Below are 13,418 nucleotides of genomic sequence, written 5' to 3' on the forward strand. Positions count from 1 at the left end.
GATTAACATATTCCTCCAGAGGGCCAGTTGCTAGGTTTATCCAATGTTTATCTACCCATCTGTTAATGTGTTCTTTCGAATTCGCATGTAAAGCATTTTTTAACTGTTGTTGATAAGGTGTGATGCCGGCTACGGCCTTTTTCACATCCTCATTAGTCCAGGTCCTATAGACCAAAATAGTTTCTTTCTGGTCCTCTTGTATATTTGGATTTGTTACTTCAATCATCGGAAATAAATCCATGTCTCCCTCGTCTGAGGTTATATTTGTTATTTTGGGAGTGGGAGAAAATGTTTCTCCCATAGTTTTAGACCAATTCATTTGTACCCCTCCCGATCGTAAAATTCGTTGTGTTTGTGCCTCTTGAGTTGGAGGATTTTCATGAGGTGGCAAAACCGGGTACAAGGGTGCTGATGCTTTTGTTTCCTTATTTTTTTTACAACTTTCTTCAATTATCTTTTTCTCGCTAATTCTTATTATTGGTCCTGTCTCGTCATCTTCCTGTCTTTGAAACAACATATTTTTATGTCTACCTTCCTGCTCTTTTTGTTCATTTGTTAAGTGTTTCTTATTCTCCCTTCCTTTTTCTCTTTTTGACGCCATGTTTAACCAGAAGAGTAAGTCGTCAAATCCATCTTTTTGTATTTGTGATATATCATTTTTGTGTCGACACTTTATTTCGTTTTGAAGTTGAACTATTTTTTGCGAATTTAGCTGGCCAGCGAAACCGTATTTGGTTATCCACGTGTTTAAATGTTCTATTTTGGAATGGTTTTGTAGTTGAACATATTTCCAATCTTTACACGTTAGGTCTATTTTTTGATCCGGTTTACTGTTATTTATTCCCATTTTTGTGAATTTGGAAGTCAGTTCATTTGCACCTAGAGTGACCTAAATACTGACTTTATTCAAAAATGACAGGGTGACAATAAATGTCTGAGTTCTGGAAATTCTCAAGCTTCTACCCCAATTGGGGCGGAGAATTCTTGCCTTTGCTTCCAAACCCAGTTGTCACTTACAATCCCGTCTTACAATCCTGATACATTCATACTTTTACACATACACACGATATTAATAACGTTTTTATAAACACACGAAAACACGGAAACACAGAAACACAGAAATACGGAATTTAAGTACGTACAGGACCCCGCCGTCCCCACGGATTTTATCGGATTCCGTCGTCCATCTGACCACTTGCCAGTGACTAGTATTACACAAGGTTTGTTCTGCCGCAGACTTCTTCGTCGCGCAATTCACTCACTCTTTAATCCTCCATCCATCCATTTTCTGAGCCGCTTCTCCTCACTAGGGTCGCGGGCGTGCTGGAGCTTATCCCAGCTGTCATCGGGCAGGAGGCGGGGTACACCCTGAACTGGTTGCCAGCCAATCGCAGGGCACATAGGAACAAACAACCATTCGCACTCACAGTCATGCCTACGGGCAATTTAGAGTCTCCAATTCATGCATGTTTTTGGGATGTGGGAGGAAACCGGAGTACCCGGAGAAAACCCACGCAGGCACGGGGAGAACATGCAAACTCCACACAGGCGGGGCCGGGGATTGAACCCGGGTCCTCAGAACTGTGAGGCTGACGCTCTAACCAGTCGGCCACCGTGCCGCCTCTCTTTAATCCTTTTTTCCTAAAAATTTTTTTTTTAAATTTTAACTCACCACTCGTCTTCAATCCTGTGGATTGTCGTCAACCTTCCGATCCCAGTTGAGGAGAACGAAGACCAGTCCCGTAAAGGGTCTTACTTGCCGTGGCCACGGTCTCTTAACTGGAAGTCGGCTCCACAACTGGAATCCTCGGGTGTGTTGACATCCGGCTCGAAGGACCAATTTAATGTTGGATTTATCTTACCCAACATTATAAAAAATAGACACAAAAGGAATGAAGGTCGCGGGCTGCTGGAGTCTATCCCAGCTATCTTTGGGCAGGAGGCGGGGTACACCCTGAACCGTTCACCAGCCAATCGCGGGGCACATAGAAACAAACAACCATTTGCACTCACATTCATTGGGCAATTTAGAGTCTTCAATCAACCTACCACGCATGTTTTTGGGAAGAGGCTAACTAAAGAAAGAAAATAACACTAATAATGGTAAAAAGACGGAAAATCGGTGTGCGAAAAGGGAAATAGAACACCGTGTTGGACTAAAGTTGGAAACGTGAGCGTTTACTGCGTCCAGTGCGGACGGGAGAGAGAGAGAGAGAGAGAGAGAGAGAGAGAGAGAGAGAGAAAGGACAAACTTGAGATTTTGTCTGAAGCTAGTAATTTCCCCGAAATTATTAGCCACTGATGTTGTCCATCATAGCAAGGATTCACTGTCGACTCACGAATGCAGATCAGCTGGTCTTTGGGGAGTGGTCTTCCTCCGGACCTCAAGCGGAAACAAAGCCGGTTTGGTTGAGGAAAAAGATGTAAAATAAAAACAAAAAGAAATGGAAAAGGAAAGTTGTTGTCCTGTTTGGATTAGCTCAAGTCCTGCCACGCCATCTGACGTGTTTCTGCCTGTTTACTGGATATTTAAGTTATTGGCATTCTTTGTTTTTAAATGGGAACTGCTTTAATAGTTCAGGTGTGTGTTTGAAGAGCACTTTGCATTTGTCTGTTTTGGGGAACAGATTTACTCTTGTTCATGCATTGTCGACCTTCAGTTGGACCAGTGTTCATTTACGGTTGAAGAAGGAGGCTCTTTGAAAGACAACTGCAGAACATAGCTTTTGTCTGTATTTTTCCTGGTTAGCAGACAACTTGCTATCAAGCCGCAGTGACAACTGAACTCATGACTCGTCGTTTACAAGACCAGGGCTCTAACCCCTGAGATATGAGGCCTTGGGTTTTAGCATAGCCAAAGCAGGGCAAGAGCAATGGAGAGTGGTGTTAGCATTTTGACAAGGTCAAACAGCACTTTGAAAATCCAAGAACAACAATCCTGAAATTCCAAGAACATTGATTTGATTAGAGGAGACAAAACATTGACATGTTGGGTTTTGAGGCATTCTAAGGACAACTGGATCACTTATAAAACTTATAAAAAAAAACAACTTGTCGCCAGATTACTAGCGACCTTTTATTGCTCAGTGACTGTTTTTCTCAATGTCTTTATGTCTCAAAAGTATTGTCTGTCAATTGAGTGTCTGTTGTCGTACTAGAGCGGCTCCAACTACCGGAGACAAATTCCTTGTGTGTTTTTGGACATACTTGGCAAAATAAAGATGATTCTGATGTGGTTATTTGTACTGGAGAAGCCCGCAGGGATGAATTAGCATGGGGGGACTGATATCAGGGGCTACTGTTTGATTTTGTTCAGTTGTAATACTATGCTACCAAGGGATGAAAGTGAAAAGTTACATGGTTTAACTTGACAAGGCAAACGTCTGCCTGTTAAGCCATTCAAATGGCCACATAATCACTTGTGTTGGCATTGTGTTGTAACATAGCATTAGTATTTTGGTTGACAAACTAAAAAAAGCAGGGCGAGCAACGAGTGATGGCATTTGAGATAACAAGGTCAAAAATAATTTTTTCCCCTGAAAATACAAGAACATTGCTTTGATTCGAGAAGACAAAACATGTACCAGCAGGTTTTTGACACATTCTAAGGATGACTACATAGTTTTCTTTCTGTATATTTTCTTGGTTAACCCAACTACTGGCTTTTTAGACCATGGCTCTAACCACTGAGCTTTGAGGACTCACTTTTCGGCGTGGCTTTATCATTTTGGTGAACAAGCCAACACCACCAACTTGGAGGAAGACAAACGATTATTGATACATTGAAGTACCAATACCAACACCCGCATCACAGCCCATATAACCCATCATCTGGCCCCACTTAGAATTGAACTCATGAACCCCCTGGTGCCAGAAAGTGCCACTCCTTATAAGGCAAACAACAGATGTTACAACCTTCAGTAACATCCATCCATCCATCCATTTTCTGAGCCGCTTCTCCTCACTAGGGTCGCGGGCGTGCTGGAGCCTATCCCAGGTATCATCGGGCAGGAGGCGGGATACACCCTGAACTGGTTGCCAGCCAATCGCAGGGCACATACAAACAAACAACCATTCACATGCACAGTCGCACCGACGGCAATTTAGAGTCTTCAATTAATGCATGTTTTTGGGATGTGGGAGGAAACCGGAGTGCCCGGAGAAAACCCATGCAGGTACTTGGAGAACATGCAAACTCCACACAGGCGGGGCCGGGGATTGAACCTGGGTCCTCAGAACTGTGAGGCTGACGCTCTAACCAGTCGGCCACCGTGCCACCCCTTCAGTAACAAACCCAGATAAATGACTTATACTTGCGAATATACACAATTTTTTCTGTTCCTCTTCCCAGGCTACACTTGTCTAGATTTCACACTTCTTTATTTATTTTTTTCGATATGCAGGCATTCTATCTTTATAAAATTATATCAGTTTCAAGGAATTTAATTGTCATAGCAAATAGAACAGGTGTGTTGTTAGCTTGTTAACCGAAGTGCTAATCAGAATCAGAATCATCTTTATTTGCCAAGTATGTCCAATAAAACACACAAGGAATTTGTCTGCGGTAGTTGGAGCCGCTCTAGTACGACAACAGACAGTCAATTGACAGAGAACACTTTTGAGACATAAAGACATTGACAAAAAAAAAAAAAAAAAAAAACAGTCACTGAGCAAAAAAGGGTTGCTAGTAGTCTGGTAATGCCGGTACATTTGTTTTTTTTTGATAATTGTGCAAAAGATGCCGAGTCCTCTAGCACTTAGAGCAGTTTGAATGATTAATATTGCAATAGTCCGGTACAATGACCATTGTACAAAGGGCGCCGAGACTTCAGGAGTGTATGCAGTTTAAAGTGACGAGTAGTGCGATAATCTGGGACAATGTTGATTGTGCAAATGTTGCAGATACTCCTCAATCAGTGTGCAAGTGGAGCAGATGCTACTCTGGCATGAGTGGCCAGTATTGGTCAACAACAGATATGCAAATAGTGCAGCGTGGCGAGACTACTACAGTGAGTGCACGAGTAATATATAATTGGCCCCACAGAAATGTGACAACGAACTCAAGTCAAACAATTGCCAGCATGTTGTAATGGAATTGTAGGTTAGGTGTTTAAGAAGTTGATCGCAAGAGGGAAGAAGCTGTTGGAATGTCTGCTAGTTCTAGTTTGCATTAATCGGTAGCACCTACCTGAGGGAAGGAGCTAGAAGAGCCGGTGACCGGGATGTGGAGGGTCCGAGAGGATTTTGCATGCTCTTGTCTTAGTTCTGGCAGCGTGCAAGTTCTCAAGTGTGGGTAGGGGGTATGTTATGTTATGTAATGGTATGTTAGCAAGGGATGAAAGCGTACCTGATTTTTGACACACTCAAAATCACTATGCAGATAGCTGCATTCATACCTTGACTCGCATAATGGTTAAAAACTGAAACTAGACTTCAGGGATCCATGAGAAGTGAACTCTCGATCCCTGGTTTACATGACCCAATCTCTAACCACTGAGATTTGAGCCCGTGATATTTAAGTTATTTGCATTCTTTGTTTTTAAATGGGAACTGCTTTAATAGTTGTGTGTTTAAAGCTGCATTTTTTTGTTTTGGGGAACAGACTTACTATTGTTCACACATTGTTGATCTTTAGTTGGACCAGTGTTCATTTACAGTCGAAGAAGGAGGCTCTTCCAAATACAACTGCAGAACATCGCTTTTGTCTGCAGATAGCGTTGGCATTTTGGTCAAAGTATTGTACACTTCAGGTCACAGTGAGAATTGAACTCACAACCCATGGTTTACTAGACCAGTGCTCTAATCACTGAGCTATGAGGTCTTGCTTTCCATGACACAGTTACCGTTTTGTTTAACGAGCTAACAACCACAGGGCAAAGGCATTGTCAGCTTGTGAAGAAAAAAGGTTTTAAGGAATTTAATTGTCCAACCAACACACATTTATACATGCTATGGGCAATTTAAAGTCTTCAATTAACCTACCATGCATGTTTTTGAGATGTGGGAGGAAACCGGAGTACCCGGTGAAGGCCCACGCATGCACGGGGAGAACATGCAAACTCCACACAGGCGAGGCCTGAGTTAGCATTTTGGTTAATGAGCTAACAACCACAAAGCAGGCAAAAGTGCATTGTCAGCTTGTTAAGAAAAAACAAGGTTTCAAGGAATTTAATTGTCTTACCAACACACATTTACACGATATTGCACGAAATTCGATACCCAAAGTCCCGGATTAGCCGAATAAGTCTTGAAGTGAAATCACAATTGAATCAGAAAATAAATAACGTAACGATAACAACAATAAAACTAGTGCTAAACCCCAGTTGTGAGTTTGCGAAAAGATGCAAATGCAGCAAAGGCTGAGGATGCAGCAGAAATACAAATGTATGAGGTTTGAATTGGGCATGATATTTACATGCTCATTTAGTTACTGGTATACGATACCAGTCATCTAAGCACTTGCTGTCTTGGCGAGCGTTGGCCTTTTGGTTAAAGCGCTAATTTCATTGCCACCACATAATATGTCCCAGATTACCTCGCAGTGGATAGTTGTAGGTGTGCGTCTAAAACACACTTTTTATTTGTCAGTTTTGGGGAACACAGTTAATCTTGTTCATGCATTGTTGACCTTCAGTCTGACTAAAGTGGCAATTTATGGTACAGAAATTGTCAGTATAGACTGAGGAGAAGAAGGTCGCTGCAGAGTGTAGTTATCCTGGTTCACATTGTGTATAGCAGCTGGTTAGCTTGGCAACAGGCCCCAGTGAGAATTGAACTCACGACCACTGGTTTACAAGACCAGTGCTCTAACCACTGAGCTATGAGGCCTTGGATTGTATCGTATCATCATCCTGGTCTGGACACACAATATATCAACCTTCCTAATCATGTCAACCAACTCCCGAGATTTTCCTGTCATCGTCCCAACATTCAAACTCCCCACATTCAGTTCTAGGCTCTGTGCTTTCCTCTTCTCTTTCTGCCGAAGAACCCGCTTTCCACCTCTTCTTCTTCGACCCACAGTAGCTGAATTTCCACCGGCGCCCAGCAGGTTGACGGCGCCGGTGGCGGACATTGTTAACCCGGCCCACGACTGATCCGGTATGAAATTCTTTGGATGAACGCTCATATTTGTTTGGCAAAGTTTTAAGCCGGATGCCCTTCCTGACGCAACCCTCTGCATTTAGCCGGGTTTGGTTAGGGTTGCATTTGACTGAACGATTGTAATTCTCATTTCCATCAGAATACAAAGAAACCACAACTCAAAAATGGTTAGCATAAACATTGAATATGTATCTGGCGGGTAGGCCCCAGTGCGAATTGAACTCAGGATCCCTGGTTTACAGGACTTGTGCTCTAGATACTGAGCTATGAGGACTTTCTTTTCATGTTAGAGTTACTATTTTGGTTAACGAGCTAACAACCACAGGGCAATCGCATTGTCAGCTTGGTTAGAAAAAAGGTTTCAAGGAATTTAATTGTCATACCAACACACATTTACACATGCTATGGGCAATTTATAGTCTTCAATTAACCTACCATGCATGTTTTTGCGATGTGGGAGGAAACCGGAGTACCTGGTGAAGGCCCACGCAGGCACCGGGAGAACAAGCAAGCTCCACACAGGCGAAGCCTAAGTTAGCATTTTAGTTAACGAGCTAACAACAACAAAGTTGCATTGTCAGCTTGTTAAGAAACAAGGTTTCAAGGACTTTAATTGTCTTACCAACACCCATTTACACATGATATTGTATGAAATTCAATACCCAAAGTCCTGGCATTAGCCGAATAAGTCTTGAAGTGCAATCACAATAGAATCAGAAAATAAAAATAAATAACGTAACGATAACACAACGATAACAACAATAAAAAAAATGCTAAACCCCAGTTGTGAGTTAGCGCAAAGATGCAAATGCAGCAAAGGCTGTGGAAGCAGCAGAAATTCAAATGTATGAGGCTTGAATTGTGCATGCTATTTACATGTTCATTTAGTTACTGCTTTACTATACCAGGGATCTAAGCACTTGTTGTCTCGGCTCACGTTGGCATTTTGGTGAAAGCGCTAATTTCGTTCACAGAATAATATGTCCCAGATTAGCTCCTAGTGGCTAGTAGGAGGTGTGTGTTTAAAAAGCACTTTGTATTTGTCAGTTTGGGGGAATACAGTTACTCTTGTTCATGAATTGTTGACCTTCACTAGGCTAAAATGGTAATTTATGGTACAGAGATTGTGAGTATTGACTGAGGAGAAGAAGGTTGCTGTTCCAATGACGACTGCAGAGTGGAGCAGTTGGGTGGAGTTATTGTGTTTCACATAATAGATAGCAGCTGTTTTGATTGCTGCTGACAACTGCAGATTGTCAATAGGTCCCAGTGAGAATTGAACTCACAACCCTTGGTTTACAAGACCAGTGTTCAAACAGCTGAGCTATGAGGCCCTGGGTTTTAGGTTAGTCAAAGGCAGGATAAGAGCAATAGAGTGTGATGTTGGTATTTCCATGGTCAAACAGCATTTTGAGAATCCAAGGACAAGAATCCTGAAAATCCAAGAACATTGCTTTGATTGGAGGAGACAAAACATTGACCTGCAGGTTTTTGAGGTATTCTAAGGACAACTGCATCACCTTTTCCAGTATATTTTCTTGGTTCGCCCAACCACTGGCTTTGTAGACCATGGCTCTTACCACAGAGGCGTAATCCTTTCGGTGAACAAGCCAACACAGCACTAACGAAGACAGAAGATAACTGATACATTGAAGTACCGATCGCAACATCCGCATCACAGCCCATAAACCATAGAACTTGTCATTTGGCTCCAGTGAGAGTTGAAATCACGACCCCTTTACAAGACCAACGCTGAGGATATGGGTGGGAGTGCTTGCAAATAGTGCATGATAGTTCCAGTATATGGTTATTTGTACTTGAGAAAACATCATAATGCAGGGATGAATTAGCATGGGGAGTGTGATATCAGGGCTACAAAATGATGCCTTAGTATGTTCAGCAAAAATGTCCACAGAACATATACTACCAACTCAAGAATGGTTAGCATAAGCATAGAATCTGTAGTTGGGTGGTAGGGCCCAGTCAGAATTGAACTCACGCCGGATTTACAAGAGCATTGTTCTACCCCCTGAGATATGAGACCTTCTGTTATGAAGTTAGCTCATGTGCTGACACCGAATTTTACAAAATTCAGTGCCACTAATTCGTACATCATGGCTGGCCTCACCCCTGTTTTATAAACTTTGCCCTTCATCCAAGCAGAAACTTCTGTCACATGACACACCTGACACCTTCCTCGACCCGTTCCAACCTGCTTGGACCCGTTTCTTCACTTCCTGACCACACTCACCATTGCTCTGGACGGTTGACCCCAAGTATTTCAAGTCCTCCACCCTTGCTATCTCTTCTCCCTGTAGCCTCACTCTTCTCCCACCACCCCTCTCATTCATGCACATATATGCTGTCTTACTTTGGCTAATCTCCGTAATTATACTTGATTACTTTCCTACATAAGGACATTGAAAAAAAAAAACAGTCACTGAGCAGTTGCTAGTTATCTACATTTTTTTTTGGACAATTGTGCAAAAAGATGCAGAGTCCTCTAGCACTTAAAGCAGTTCGAATGACTAATATTGCAATAGTCCGGTGCAATGACCATTGTGCAAAGTGCGCCGAGACTTCAAGGAGTGTATGCGGTTTAAAGTGACGAGTCGTGCGATGGGACAATGGTTGTGCAAATGTTCCAGATACTCCTCAATCAGTGTGCAAATGGAGCAGAAGCTACTCTGGCATGAGTGGCCAGTATTGGTCAACAACAGATATGCAAATAGTGCAGCGTGGCGAGACAACTACAGTGAGTGCACGAGTAATGTATAATTGGCCCCACAGAAATGTGACAACGAACTCAAGTCAAAAAATTGCCAGTATGTTGTAATGGAATTGTAGGTTAGGTGTTTAAGAAGTTGATTGCAAGAGGGAAGAAGCTGTTGGAATGTCTGCTTGTTCTTGTTTGCATTGATCGGTAGCGCCTACCTGAGGGAAGGACCAGGAAGAGCTGGTGACCGGGATGCGGAGGGTCCGAGAGGATTTTGCACGCTCTTGTCTCAGTTCTGGCAGCGTGCAAATCCTCAAGGGTGGGTAGGGGGGTACCGACAATCCTTTCAGCAGTTTTGATTGTCCGTTGCAGTCGGAGTTTGTCCTTTTTTGTAGCAGCACCAAACCAAACTGTGATGGAAGAACACAGGACTGATTCGATGACCGCTGTGTAGAACTGCCTCAGTAGCTCTGGTGGCAGGCCGTGCTTTCTCAGAAGCCGCAGGAAGTACATCCTCTGCTGGGCCTTTTTGAGGACGGAGTTGATTTTGGTCGCCCACTTCAGGTCCTGAGAGACTGTAATTCCCAGGAACTTGAACTCGTGGTGTTCTAGGATGAAGTGTAGTCCCATGTTGACTGCATCATCCGCAGACCTGTTCGCTTGGTAGGCAAACTGCAGGGGGTCCAGCAGGGGACCTGTGACACTCTTGACGTGGTCCAGCACGAGACGTTTACAAAACCAGTGCTCTCGCCCCTGAGATATGAGACCTTCTGTTAGCATTTTAGCTCATGAGCTATCACCTAATTTTACTAAATGAAGAGCAAAGCTTTGAAATGTCTGTGATCAGCTTGTTAACCATAGTGCTAACGGTAGGTTAGCAAGGGATGACAGAGTACATCATGGCTTTTGACACGCTCAAAATGACTATTCAGGAAGCTGGTTTCCTACGTTGGCTCACGTCATGTATAACAACTACGAAATTAGACTTCAGGTCTCAGTGAGAATTGAACTCCCGACCGGATTCCAAACTATGCAGAAATTGTTGCACCATTGTCAAAATTAATGTATGAAGAAAACCTTAAAATGACATCACCTGTTTAATGGAATACTGAGGCAGAAAAGGCCTTCTGTGACATTAAACAACATTTGGTGTCCAGTGCTGCGCTGGCCCTTCCAAATTATGATAAACCATTCATTCAAATGGTAGATTGTAAAAGGTATTACATGACCTCCGTACTTACACAACAACACGGTGATAAGCTAAGACCAATAGCTTATTTTTCGACTAAATTGAAACCTAGGGTAATACTAGTCACTGGCAAGTAAAAGAGGGACAACGGAGTCCGAGAAATTCCGCGAGGACGGCGGAGTCCTGTACATACTTAAATTCCGTGTTTCCGTGGGTTTGTAAAAACGTTACTAGTATCGTGTGAATGTGTAAAAGTATGAATGTATAAGACAGGATTATAAGTGACAACTGGGTTTGAAAGTAGATGCAAGAATCCTCCGCCCTGTGTGGGTAGACGTTTGAGGATTACCAAAACCCAGACATTCATTGTCACCCTGTCATTTTGAATAAAGTCAGTATTTAGGTCCCTCTAGGTGCAAATAAACTGACTTCCAAATTCACAAAATGGGAAAAAATAACAGTAAAACGGATCCAAAAGAACGCTTAACGTGTAAAGTCTGGAAATATGTTCAACTCCAAAACCCTTCCAAAATAAAACATTTAAACACATGGATAACCAAATACGGTTTCGCTGGGCAGCTAAATTCGCAAAAATTGGTTCAACTTTGAGACGAAATAAAATGTCGACACAAAAATAATATATCAAAAATAGAAAAAGAGGGATATGACGACTTATTCTTCTGGCTAAATATGGCGTCTAAAAGAGAAAAAGGAAGTAAGAAAAATAAGGACTTAGAAAGTGAACAGAAAAGGCAGGCAGGTCGGGATAAAGAAATGTTGTTTCAAAGACAGAAAGATGACGAGACAGGACCAGTGGTAAGAGTAAGCGAGAAAAAGATGGTTGAGAAAAAAGTGTGAAAAGAATGATTGAGGTGGCAAATCCAAACGTCCAAGAGGACCACAAAAAAACTATTTTGGTCTATAGGACCTGGACTAATGAGGATGTGAAAAAGGCCGTAGCCGGCATCACACCCGAAAAAGTAGACATTGATATGAGAAAACGTTACGACATGCGACACCTGCTAAAATTACTATAGATTATCTGGACTCAGACAATGAAGCAAAAGTCGCGGCAGGAATCATTTTACCAGACAAATTAAAGGAACTGTATAAAAATACAAGTGTCCCACACATTTCATTGTGCAAAGATTCTCCAGATGGAGAGACATGCATTAAAGATTCATTGGCCTGACTGCATCATCTAGCAGAAGAGGGACATAAAGTTAACAAAAATAAATTGCAATTGTGTAAAAGGCAAGTCAAATATCTAGGCCATAATTTAAGTGTAGGAGGAAGGACTATATTAGAAGACAGGAAAGCTATAGTCTTCAAAAACCCTAAACCACAGACGAAGAAACATATAATAATCATTTTTAGGTCTGACAAATTATTGTAGAGCATGGATTCCAAACTATGCAGAAATTGTTGCACCATTGTCAAAATTAATGTATGAAGACAACCTTAAAATGACATCACCTGTTTAATGGAATACTGAGGCAGAAAAGGCCTTCTGTGACATTAAACAACATTTGGTGTCCAGTGCTGCGCTGGCCCTTCCAAATTATGATAAACCATTCATTCAAATGGTAGATTGTAAAAGCTATTACATGACCTCCGTACTTACACAACAATACGGTGATAAGCTAAGACCAATAGCTTATTTTTCGACTAAATTGGACAGCGTGACGTGTGCATTACTGCATTGTGTCAGAGCAGTTGTGGCAGCCTTGATGGCAGTGGAGAGCAGTTCCACAATTGTGTTATTTCATCCATTAACTCTTGAGGTCCCACATACAGTGTCTGCTCTCCTATTGCAAACGAATATGGCGTTTTTAGCACCTGCAAGACATTTATCTTGCATGGCCATCTTGCTGTCACAACCACATTTGACTCTTGAGCGATCCAAAACCTTAAATCCAGCCACACTAATACCCTTACCTGATGAATGATTGTCAGGAATTGGCTGAACAAGCTGCTGAATTAGTAGGATTAACCGAGGCATGCAAACTAATGATAAATAAAGATGTTACAATCTATACTGATAGCCAATATGCGTATTCCACAACAAGAACGCAATTATTGGGAAAAACAAAGTGCAAAACTACAAAACGAAATTTTATATTAGCACAGAAGGGAAACAAACACTTCCAAAAAAAAAAAAAAAAACCTATTCAAATGGGCTGCTACATTGAGCTATGGTGTGTCACATGTCTCAACCGGAGGGATGGTGGCACAGATACATCGACACTTTACAGCCCTAAAAAATAGCAGAAACACGTGGGTTCATTTAACACACTGTAAAAGAGTCATTTCAGCTGAGTACTCAAACAGGGAAGGTGAGCAAAAGTCTGATAACGGAGCGGGAGCAGATGTGTAGATTCTGAAAACACTTGCTGGTCAGTGAAGAAA

General features: G+C 42.1%; 1 non-coding gene across 1 annotated transcript; it reads right to left on the minus strand.

Moving 5' to 3' along the window:
* Positions 1 to 6,755: 6,755 nt before the first annotated feature.
* On the minus strand, positions 6,756 to 6,828 carry trnat-ugu (transfer RNA threonine (anticodon UGU)). The gene has a single exon. It is a non-coding gene; the product is annotated as a tRNA-Thr (tRNA).
* Between the last annotated feature and the right edge of the window lie 6,590 nt (positions 6,829 to 13,418).

Source organism: Phyllopteryx taeniolatus, unplaced genomic scaffold (genome assembly GCF_024500385.1).
Source record: "Phyllopteryx taeniolatus isolate TA_2022b unplaced genomic scaffold, UOR_Ptae_1.2 contig_39, whole genome shotgun sequence".
NCBI classification, from domain to species: domain Eukaryota; kingdom Metazoa; phylum Chordata; class Actinopteri; order Syngnathiformes; family Syngnathidae; genus Phyllopteryx; species Phyllopteryx taeniolatus.